This window comes from Pleurodeles waltl, chromosome 4_2 (assembly GCF_031143425.1).
Source record: "Pleurodeles waltl isolate 20211129_DDA chromosome 4_2, aPleWal1.hap1.20221129, whole genome shotgun sequence".
Lineage (NCBI taxonomy): Eukaryota > Metazoa > Chordata > Amphibia > Caudata > Salamandridae > Pleurodeles > Pleurodeles waltl.
Window position 1 is genome coordinate 916,602,750 of NC_090443.1, and position 12,685 is coordinate 916,615,434.

General features: G+C 42.1%; 1 long non-coding RNA gene across 1 annotated transcript; it reads right to left on the reverse strand.

Moving 5' to 3' along the window:
- Positions 1 to 2,209: 2,209 nt before the first annotated feature.
- LOC138293469 (uncharacterized) lies at positions 2,210 to 12,459 on the reverse strand. The gene is made up of 2 exons (XR_011203011.1): positions 10,818 to 12,459; positions 2,210 to 10,745 (listed from the first exon to the last, which is right to left on the reverse strand). It is a non-coding gene; the product is annotated as an uncharacterized lncRNA (long non-coding RNA).
- Positions 12,460 to 12,685: the final 226 nt, after the last annotated feature.

A 12,685-nucleotide genomic window follows, 5' to 3' on the forward strand; every position in this document is an offset into this window, starting at 1 on the left:
ACGCTGGGTGAAAGGAAATTTGTGGCTCCTCTCAGATTCCAGAACTTTCTGCCACAGAAATGTGAGGAACATGTGTTTTTTTAACCAAATTTTGAGGTTTGCAAAGGATTCTGGGTAACAGAACCTGGTCCGAGCCCCACAAGTCACCCCATCGTGGATTCCCCTAGGTCTCTAGTTTTCAGAAATGCACAGGTTTGGTAGGTTTCCCTAGGTGCCGGCTGAGCTAGAGGCCAAAATCTACAGGTAGGCACTTCGCAAAAAACACCTCTGTTTTCTTCCAAAAATTTGGATGTGTCCACGTTGCGCTTTGGGGCGTTTCCTGTCGCGGGCGCTAGGCCTACCCACACAAGTGAGGTATCATTTTTATCGGGAGACTTGGGGGAACGCTGGGTGAAAGGAAATTTGTGGCTCCTCTCAGATTCCAGAACTTTCTGCCACAGAAATGTGAGGAACATGTGTTTTTTTAGCCAAATTTTGAGGTTTGCAAAGGATTCTGGGTAACAGAACCTGGTCCGAGCCCCGCAAGTCACCCCATCTTGGATTCCCCAAGGTCTCTAGTTTTCAGAAATGCACAGGTTTGGTAGGTTTGCCTAGGTGCCGGCTGAGCTAGAGGCCAAAATCTACAGGTAAGCACTTCGCAAAAAACACCTCTGTTTTCTTCCAAAAATTTGGATGTGTCCACGTTGTGCTTTGGGGCGTTTCCTGTCGCGGGCGCTAGGCCTACCCACACAATTGAGGTATCATTTTTATCGGGAGACTTGGGGGAACGCTGGGTGGAAGGAAATTTGTGGCTCCTCTCAGATTCCAGAACTTTCTGCCACAGAAATGTGAGGAACATCTGTTTTTTTAGCCAAATTTTGAGGTTTGCAAAGGATTCTTGGTAACAGAACCTGGTCCAAACCCCGCAAGTCACAACCTCCTTGGATTCCCCTAGGTCTCTAGTTTTCAGAAATGCACAGGTTTGGTAGGTTTCCCTAGGTGCCGGCTGAACTAGAGGCCAAAATCTACAGGTAGGCACTTCGCAAAAAACACCTCTGTTTTCTTCCAAAAATTTGGATGTGTCCACGTTGCGCTTTGGGGCGTTTCCTGTTGCGAGCGCTTGGCCTACCCACACAAGTGAGGTATCATTTTTATCGGGAGACTTGGAGGAACGCTGGGTGGAAGGAAATTTGTGGCTCCTCTCAGATTCCAGAACTTTCTGCCACAGAAATGTGAGGAACATGTGTTTTTTAAGCCAAATTTTGAGGTTTGCAAATGATTCTGGGTAACAGAACCTGGTCCGAGCCCCGCAAGTCACCCCTCCTTGGATTCCCCTAGGTCTCTAGTTTTCAGAAATGCACAGGTTTTGTAGGTTTCCCTAGGTGCCGGCTGAGCTAGAGGCCAAAAGCTACAGGTAGGCACTTCGCAAAAAACACCTCTGTTTTCTTCCAAAAATGTGGATGTGTCCACGTTGCGCTTTGGGGCGTTTCCTGCCGCGGGCCCTAGGCCTACCCACACAAGTGAGGTATCATTTTTATCGGGAGACTTGGGGGAACGCTGGGTGGAAGGAAATTTGTGTCTCCTCTCAGATTCCAGAACTTTCTGCCACAGAAATGTGAGGAACATGTGTTTTTTTAGCCAAATTTTGAGGTTTGCAAAGGATTCTGGGTAACAGAACCTGGTCCGAGCCCCGCAAGTCACCCCATCTTGGATTCCCCTAGGTCTCTAGTTTTCAGAAATGCACAGGTTTGGTAGGTTTGCCTAGGTGCCGGCTGAGCTAGAGGCCAAAATCTACAGGTAAGCACTTCGCAAAAAACACCTCTGTTTTCTTCCAAAAATTTGGATATGTCCACGTTGCGCTTTGGGGCGTTTCCTGTCGCGGGCGCTAGGCCTACCCACACAATTGAGGTATCATTTTTATCGGGAGACTTGGGGGAAAGCTGGGTGGAAGGAAATTTGTGGCTCCTCTCAGATTCCAGAACTTTCTGCCACAGAAATGTGAGGAACCTCTGTTTTCTTAGCCAAATTTTGAGGTTTGCAAAGGATTCTGGGTAACAGAACCTGGTCCGAGCCCCGCAAGTAACTCCTCCTTGGATTCCCCTAGGTCTCTAGTTTTCAGAAATGCACAGGTTTGGTAGGCTTGCCTAGGTGCTGTCGAAGCCAAGTTATCGAAGCCCAGTCAGAGTATTCCAGATCCAGACAATTCAGGAAACAAACCGAGACCAGCCGCTCTTCTTTAGATTACTTTTAATAAGAACTAATAAGACACAATAAGAAATACGTGTACACGGAGACGTGAGCGAGCAAAATCTAGCTCGAACAGTCTGCCCAAAGAAGTAATGCATGATCTTTTATAGCATTAAACCGCAGACATTTGAATACATTTTCATTGGTTCTTGATAATGTCGTATGATTAAATGTTTCTATATAGCACACGTGATGTTCCATATAAGGGTTAGAATCATGAACAGGAAGCTTGCACAATGTCCTCTGAATCAAATGTCTTGTGATACATCTATATGTGGAGAAAGAGGAACCATAAGTGCATACGTTAGTACTTTTAGCAGTGAGGATTTCGCAAGCTAGCATGCGGTGGTGTCTCATGATGGCCATCAGTTTAGCAAGCCTTGCAACATAATGCGTTTCAAGCACAATAGACATTTCTTCAGGGCCTAGTTAATTCAACATTTTAATGTGTTCAACAGAAACAGGCCTGTATTTTCATTGTGTATCACAGGGTCTACTAGGTCCAAATGGATCCAGGAGAACGTGATTCCACATTCCGCCCTCTGATACCCAATGAAAACACTCATTGACCGTTTAATCATCCTGATGGACAGGTGTCATTTCAATATCATCATTTTCCCTGGTCTCATCCTCATGCCTTCTCTTATGATGGTGCTCAGTGTCCTTATGACACATTTTCTTCATTAACATGTTCAAACAGGAAGGACACACCCTTATCAACACACATAATGTTATAAATCCTACTATTCCCACCACCAGTACTTCTATCAGCCAGGATCCCCAACCACGGAACCATGCTGCGATGTCCTTTAGTATTCCTCCTATTTCCGTCACATCCGTCACATCCCTTGCTCCTTCTTCTACCACCTCTATTTTCCCTATTGCCATCCTCACATTCCCACTGTTGTCTGGTATTAAAACACAGCATTCCTGATGGATCACGTTACATACACCACCGGCTCTTGCTAAAATGATGTCTAATGCAAGTCTGTTCTGTATTACAACAGCTCTTAGGTCTGTAAGTTCTTCAATAATGTTACCTAAAGCTGCTGCAGTAGAACTTGCTAATGTTTCTACCAATACTGCCAATCTGTGTATTTGATATTCTGAATGCGCTATTCCTAATGGCATCACAACTATTCCTTCCACTGCTATGAACCTATCCAACCAAGTAGGTGCCCTTCTTCTTCGTACCCTACCCGGTGCCTTTTATGTTGCATTGGTCAAATTTGTTATATGCAACATTCGGGGTAGTACGAATGCCAGGTAGCAGGAGCCCTGCCACCCTGCAGGCAGTCTAAAATATGCAGATGTCCCGCATACTATGTATATTCCACTTGGAGCTGAGAGACCTATAGTCAAACCTTCTGGGCCCTTCCGTATGTTATCCAAATCAGAGTATTTGGAGCAGGTGCTTTCTCCTACTTTTATGCTGCTCTTATTATGGTTGGGGAGGTGTATGTTAGGGCATTTCCTTACTGGTGTAACCATTCGACACACCTTATCATAAAATGTATTTGGTCTTGGGATGCTGCCTTTGAGGTATCGAAAACACCATGACCCCTTCTTCTCCTTATGTATCGAAAGGGATATTTGTGATATATCTATGTTCTTCTCCCCCTGTACATAACCCTCATCTCTTCCTATGTTAAATGCTTCCAGTAGCTCTGCTGTTGTGTCATTTCTTTTGTAGTCCAGGCTCAAAGTTGTATTGCAAATACTATGTCCCACATCAATTCCGTGTTCGCTAGTGTTTGCGTTACCTCTTGAGCATTTGAAACACCATGGTGCCTTTATTTCTGTATCTATGGCCAGGCATGGTATTCGTTGTTCTGAGCCATGATCCCTTTCAGTGTAACCCTTCCCTCTTTCTGTTGTAAATGCATTCAATACATTCTCTTCTTCTTTTTTTTTAAATTCTAATCTCCTACACTTCTTTCTTCTCCTTCTATCTTCTTCCTTCAATTTATTTGACACTCTTTCTACCAATTTTCCTTGCATATCACCTACATAAGGTTCATCTTCCAAACCAGACTCATCCCTTTTTCTCCTCATTTCTCCTTTGTTTATATTTTCTCTTATTCTCTCCTTTTTTTTTTTTCTTTTCCCTGTACTCATTCCTTTTAAATTTCCCCCTAACATATTATCTAATATGTTACGTGCCACGAATTCTGTGAGGGGCATTTAAGTGTAATTTCTTTTCTCCTGGCTAGTGGTCGGTAGGTGGGTACCTATATAACAATCAGACACATTTGCTAGTTCTTTGTACATTGATACCATTTGCACAAATGTATTGTCCTTATAATCTTCTCCATCTTCTTTCCATTTTGTATATTTCACCCATTTTGTTTTATCCTCCACCCTCTCATGTTATTTTGAGATATTGTTGTTCTCACCACCTGTTGTTCTTTCACCTTGGCCATTTTTGGGGATGTAGTGTTCCTGGTCGAGCCATGGAATGTGTATGTCGTCTTTATATACTATCAGTATTGTTGTTATTACTATAGCTGCTACTGGGGTGAGTAATGCTGTGACCACCACAGGCCACTTCTTCTGCTCCTTTTTCTTATGTTGTAATCTTAAATCCATGTCGCCTTATAGGGTGTGGTCAGATGTGGCTAGCACTTGAAACCAGTTCTATTGGTATGTAACCTTTGGTACCTCCTTATTCCTGTAGGAGTGCCACACGAGTAGTCTATTCCTTCTGTATATTTTCGGGGCGACGTTGAATGCTATTTGACACTTGTAGTTATGCAGAGTATAAAGGGATGAATCCCAGTGTCCAGTTCTAAGGGAGTTGAATGCGATAGTCCCGAGGGATGGCCCTTTTGTCCTATTTTTGCTATATTCCTAATTGGAAGAGGCACCTCCCAATGGGGCTACAAACCGCACTGATCCTAGTGACCAGCCGCTTCCGTAGGACTGGGATCTGTACCTCTTGGCGCAAATTTTTTCTAGCAGACTTTTAGTATTCTGTTCATTTATATCCTGATGTCTTTAATACTTAAGTGGCCTTGCTTGACTCTCCGACTCCTGTGGAGAGTAGCACGAGCAGTTCTGAAAGAATATCCTGGTGTCTTGAGGACCCGCTTGCACCCTCCGACTCCTGTGGGGTTGCAGCACGAGCAGTCCAAGAACAATGCTCTGGTGTACTGGGGAACCCGCTTACACTCTCCGACTCCTGTGGGAGTGTAGCACGAGCAGTTCCGTCAGTGTTGACTGGTGGCGCTTGTCGAACGAAGGTTGTACCGCTGTGGTGAAGGTGGCATTACTCTCATTGGCAACTTTGTTGGCGGCTGGTCGTCCTTTGGTCCAGCGGCCTTCTTGGTGTGTGAGGTATGGACCCAGGATGTGATGCCCTCACACTTGACTGCTGTGGCTGTTGTCAACAGGACTTGGTATGGTCCCCTCCACCGTAGTTGAAGGCAGTGACGTCTGGTGTGGCCTTTACCCACACCCAGTCTACAGGATGCAGTTGTGTTCCGGTGGTGTACCTTCTTGGTGTAATAGCTGTGGATCCAGGAGGTCATTCCCTCCTACTTTTCAGGAGACCCAAGCCCAATCTCCCTGTTGGAGATCATGTCCAGGTAGTGCTGTCCAGCCAGGAAGGGCCTGCAGCACCTAATGCTGAAGGTAAGGCAAACTGCTGTCAAAATGTCCTATCAGATAATAACTTCTCAGCACCAGACATGTTCATTGGCCAGTCAAACAGTATCTCAGTCGGTGCTCACTTTGACAACTTTGTCAAGGGTGCCTTTCTTGACCAATGAAGCAAGCGGTATTGCATCAATCTAGAACCGCTCAGCAGATGCACAAAATCTTATAAAGGGACATATCTGACTTGTTTATGGGGTAACTAGCACACTCTTAAACTCAAATAAACACTAAAAAATAAATAACAATTACACTCAGTAACAGTGGAATATTCACACAAACTATTTCACCAAACAAATGGTGATCCAAAGGTCAGGAGAAAACACATGTTACACTGGTATACAGCCAGTATAATTTTTTAACATAGCATTGTATCCTATTATTCTATTTCAACACCCTGAATTTCTGCATCAATACTGGAAGGGTTGGGACTTTGCAGGCATCACTGCCATCAGAAGTCACTTCCCCTTTCTCGTACAAGTGTGATGTTCTGAAATGCTGATGTTCCTTTAAGATATTATATTTATTTTATTTATTTATATTTGGCACCCTCATCATCAGAGGTATATTACTCATAGCTGTATTGCAGTACTACATAGCACATCCTAAGGTAGTAATAACTCTATCCTAATATAGGTATTTTCAATACACAAAACCAGTTTTTGAGAATATTTAGTTGCAATCTACCAACACATGAAGGCAATCCATTTCACTGCGCTCATTTAAGATGTACCACGGAAGACTCCCATTAATTATGAAAACATAAAACGTAACATAGACAGACGGATACAGAAACCACATCTTCTCGTCCATGTTCTGAAACCTAGGGAAAAACATGGATAGAAAAATACTCCTACGTAGATACATACATCCTGCGTCCAGGGTGTATATAAAAAAAAAAATCCTATTCCATTCAGCTGTACATTTATTTTACATTTCTACTTGGAACGTCATGGTAACATATCGCAACAATCCGTGGCTTTGCCCTTGGAGTCATGCCCAGAGTCTGTGGTTTTCAGAAATGGGGAAGGTAATCTTAACTGCTACAATTTAATATAGGGACGGGACCTGGCAGATAAATGCACAAAATAAAATACCATAAAAATAAAACACATTTGTGACAAATGTGCTGCATTTATACCCATTCATTGCCCTTTTGACACCCTTGTTGCACTCACATGACTTCAACATACTACATGTACTGCAGATGTTTAAAGATCCACTTGTGTTATTTTCTTTTAGCCTCTCATTAAGTGAAATAGATAAGTCACTAACACGTCATGTGTAATAATTATTACTGCACTAATGTGTTTATTTTAAATATCAATACACCTTAGTAGAAGTTTGTTATCACTTCATTAACTCACTCTACACCCCAACAATAACCCACATTTTTATATATCTCTTATTTACTTATATTATTTACAATTCATCACATTTAACACTTCTTTTAATTTCTATATCTCTTCTTTCATTGAACATGACTAAATTATTAGTATGTACTCTATAGAGCTATGAAGAAATACACAACCAGGGGTATGGAACTACAAATAAAAGCAAAATTTTGTTATTCCTTGCTTTCAAAATACCTTCACAAACAATGTAACTAGGAAAGAAACATTCTGCTAAACTACCATGATGTTTTAGGTGTCATTTCTTTGAAGCATCATTTAGTAAAATGTGCGGATGCATGGTGGTATTTCCAACATTTATATTCATAACAGGAAAAATCAATGTAACCTTTTCATCAAAGTTACACATTGCCATAGTAGTTCCTGGCATGAACAAAACTACTTTGTGCCAAAACTACTTTGTGCCAATATTCTTCGTATGGAAGAGCAGAATGGTGTCACTACCACTGAAGCCAGCCAATAAACAGAGAGACAGAATTCAAATAACAAAAGATCTGTGATAACCAGTTTATGGCAGAATTCTCAAAAAAAATCACAAAGTACACCCATGGTATCTGTTCCTGCATTAGTGCAAATTTACAGCTTTTATACATGAGCTAGCATTTAATGAGGCAGACCAGGAAATCGAACTCCTAGACAATATTTGTAAACACCATTTTAGCAGGAGGAAAATATGCATGTCTTTTTACAGGACAAGTAGACTGATGACACAAACTGTCCCATGGACAATTTAGACATTTTATAAAATTCCACACTCCTGACAACATATTGTTAACTGCTGCAAATGAATCCTCTGTTCCCTCCAGACTAAATTTGTTCACTGTAAGAATTTTGGCAACCTTTGCATGGGTCAAATATTTTTAAATGTAATCCCTACATAAGAAAGTTCTAATTTGTTGTACACCTGTGGTTCCTAACCTTTTTACTCCTGGGGACCACCAGTGAAACGTTACTGGAAGCCAGGTACCCCCAAGCAATTTGCACAATTTAAATTTCAAACATGAAATCATTCTTTTTATATTGAAAAAATATGCAAAAATCTAAACATTTTATTGGAAATGTTGGTGCTGCATCTTGGCGACCAACTTTTCAATTTTTAACCATAAGTGCCTCTCTTCTCTCCCTATCCTTTTTGTCACATTTAATTAATTTTTATTATAGTATCTCTCATACCAGTGTAGGTGTTGGAGCACTTTACAGCACTTTAAAATGAAAGACTGGGAAAAAACAGCTTTCTAATTTGTGCTATGCAGTTGGCATGCAGCTCCTTAATTGCAGTTCATAGCTCAATGTGCTAGATTACTATTATGAACTGTACAGTAACTAAAGAATCTCTGTGACAAAAGCAGTAACCCACTGTGCCATCCACTGCCACTGTCCAAAACTCTCATTCCTCCCCAGAAGGTACATTAATCACTGGAGTTATCTTGACGCTTTTATTTTTTTGCTGTACAATGCTCTTTGCAGTACTTTTAAAGCAAATAACAAGTAATTAAGTCTGAATTTTGTGTCTTATTACGTGTGATAACTTAACAATTAAACTTAAATTTTCTACAGTGTGTAAGCATGTTACAGCCATCCCTTGTCTACTTGCAAACCTTTCCCATACTCAGTGTAGTGTCAAATTATAGTGTAGTAATTGGAGTAGTGGCCACATATTTCAGGCCAGTGTATCGCCTTCTTACAATCCTCCCACCAATCTCATGGTACAATAATGCTAAACAATGTATCCAGATCCTTCCAAAGCAGCCCTTCCCATGGCTATTATTCTGTTTAACTCTGTACATTTTTATGTACGTCGAGAGACTGTCTCTTGTGATCTCCAGCTGTGTGTTTGTATTGCTGAGCACCTCCTTCCACATCTTGATGTTATGCATTGTGTGATGTGCATACGTGGACATATCCCATAGTAAATTGTGTGATCCCTCTCGCCCCTTGCCAATACATTTTTCCATTTTATTTGATATCTGTTCGTACTTCTGTTCATTTTTTTCTTATTGCATTAGCCACTTCCTCTTTACCCTGGCTATGGAATAACTGTCTAATTCTTTCACAAGGTCTCTTACATTTTGCTTTTATTTTTCACTTCCTCATCCATCAAACGCCATTCCAGGGTGCGGCTTTCACGTTCCGTCTCTGCCTGCTGTTGTAGAGGCAGCTCAGAGTGTTTGGTCCCTGCTGTGGTGCCCTCACGTTGTAGTGTATTTCCCAAATGTCTTCAAACAAAATCGATATTTTGTTCCTGTGACTGTGCACTTGTCACAGGAAGAGAGCTTGACAAGCCCCTATGGATTTTTTTTTTTATCCTCCACATACAGGACAGCCCCACATTCAATGCACATCCCATATGCAACTAGCATGTAGGCAGCATTGTAAAGCACCACACATGTCCGCAAAGCTACAGAAACACTACTGTCATTTTCCTTGCAAAGTCAAAGTCTAAGTACAGTAGTGCCTATAGGCCTTCTTTCGCCTCTATTTGGTACGCTGGACTGTCCTTGGGGCTATGTTGATGTGTCTCTACTTTGCCTTTACTAAGAGGGTTCCTCGTGACTGTCTTACCCTAGCCTTTTGTTACATAACACGAAGACAATTACAATCGTTCCAGAAAACAGTAGGATGTCGGTGTATTTTTTTTACACCGCTCATACCCCGTGACACAGAAGGGATAACAATGGGTATATTCACACACGCAGCCTCTCTTTGCCAGCCGCAATTATTGATTAGTAAAAGCAGGAAGCAAGCCGGTCTGCATCCATGCCACAATTTCAGCCAGCCATGTCCACCTTAGCTCACAAAAAGTTTGAAATCAGACAGTACCCAAGGTGCTAGTGACGGCGTCCACACTGGCGTCCTTTGGGGTGAATCAAGAGATGACAGAATAGTCAGGAGGGACAGGGTGCGGCTGTATGATATTGGAAGCTGGACCAGATCCTTGGCCAGTGACACACAGATAATGCAATAGCGGTGAACAAGTCAAGCAACCACATGTGACGGCAGAACCATAGACAAGGGTCACAGTACAATTAGCCCTGTGGGGTGATCCTACTCCCAACCCTTGTATCAATATGTAGTGAGTGCAGGGGGTGTGTTTGTACTGTGTGATGTTTGCAGATTAAATCAGTCAATTGTCATAAAAATCTGTATTATGTCGCCCATGAGTCCACCCACCTAGTCTTAAATTTTCTAAAAATTCTTATCCTAAATCGCAAATGCATGAAGTCAAAATAAATTACAGTACACCACCTTGTTGTCAACCCTTCCTTCATCAATCAAAAACCACTTTCGCACACACACGTATTTATATCTCAAAAACCACTTTCAGACACACACACGTATTTATACCTCAAAAACCACTTTTGCACACACATGGATTTATACCTCAAAAACCACTTTCGCACACACACAGATTTATAACTCAAAAACCACTTTCGCACACACACGGATTTATACCTCAAAAACCACTTTTACACACACATGGATTTATACCTCAAAAACCACTTTTGCACACACACGGATTTATACCTCAAAAACCACTTTTACACACACATTGATTTATACCTCAAAAACCACTTCTACAGTTTACACCATTTCACATGAGTAGCCGATAGTTCAATATGCCATAAGCATTGTTCAAAGAGCTGCAATATTACAGGAAACAGATAACATAACAATTTTTTAACACAACAAACAGAGCCTGCCTGCTCCACTGGAATGAACCACAATCATCCAGTTACTGGAATGAAACACTATCACTCCTATAAACACAAGGAAGCTGAAATCACATGCCAGTTCCTCTTAAATGTACACATAGAACCTGGAACGGACTACTACCATCCCATATCTGGGCAACGCCCTTTTACAACACCCTCTCTGACCAGAGTTATCCGCCCCAGCCCCTCCGGCTGGGGACCTCAAACAGCGACTCGCACTGTGTTCTGAAGCAACACCGCTAGTTGCCTCTATTCCTCGGACTTCTTTTTTTTTTAACAGTAACAAGCTACATGAAATACAGGAAGCTATTCTAAGTATACAGCTGCAGCGCAGGGAGGAAGGAAATGGTGTAATACAATGGAAGAACCAAATTAACACAGAATGCTAGCAGCCGGCGGACAGCTATAGTTAACTATCTGAATGTTTTCACGAGGTGCATTATCGGAGCCCGCAACAGAGGACAACAGAGGAAGAAATGCCCTTGGCATGCCACCGGAGACAGAGAAATAAAAAGATGTCATTACAAAAAGCTGGCTAAGGGGTACGGCAAATAGAAATATTAAGCATAAATGCATAACCACTCTATGCATGAAACATATTAACGAAACACCCCAGTTACCTCCCTGTTTCGCAATATTTACACCGGAAAAACAGTAGAGCAAACAGCGAGAGCAGGACCACGAAGCAGCAATAGATACTCACGACAGCTCCAGACTCCGTCGCAGGAGGGGCCCTGTCCAATGGGTCAGCTGTCGCCCCAACCGAAACAGGAGCCGGGCTGAAGGAAACTATTCGCTGAACGAGACCGCAATTCTTCCATTCTCCACCAAATGTCGAAGCCAAGTTATCGAAGCCCAGTCAGAGTATTCCAGATCCAGACAATTCAGGAAACAAACCGAGACCAGCCGCTCTTCTTTAGATTACTTTTAATAAGAACTAATAAGACACAATAAGAAATACGTGTACACGGAGACGTGAGCGAGCAAAATCTAGCTCGAACAGTCTGCCCAAAGAAGTAATGCATGATCTTTTATAGCATTAAACCGCAGACATTTGAATACATTTTCATTGGTTCTTGATAATGTCGTATGATTAAATGTTTCTATATAGCACACGTGATGTTCCATATAAGGGTTAGAATCATGAACAGGAAGCTTGCACAATGTCCTCTGAATCAAATGTCTTGTGATACATCTATATGTGGAGAAAGAGGAACCATAAGTGCATACGTTAGTACTTTTAGCAGTGAGGATTTCGCAAGCTAGCATGCGGTGGTGTCTCATGATGGCCATCAGTTTAGCAAGCCTTGCAACATAATGCGTTTCAAGCACAATAGACATTTCTTCAGGGCCTAGTTAATTCAACATTTTAATGTGTTCAACAGAAACAGGCCTGTATTTTCATTGTGTATCACAGGGTCTACTAGGTCCAAATGGATCCAGGAGAACGTGATTCCACAGTGCCGGCTGAGCTAGAGGCCAAAATCTACAGGTAAGCACTTCGCAAAAACACCTCTGTTTTCTTCCAAAAATTTGGATGTGTCCACGTTGCGCTTTGGGGCGTTTCCTGTCGCGGGCGCTTTATCGGGAGACTTGGGGGAACGCTGGGTGGAAGGAAATTTTTGGCTCCTCTCAGATTCCAGAACTTTCTGCCACAGAAATGTGAGGAACATGTGTTTT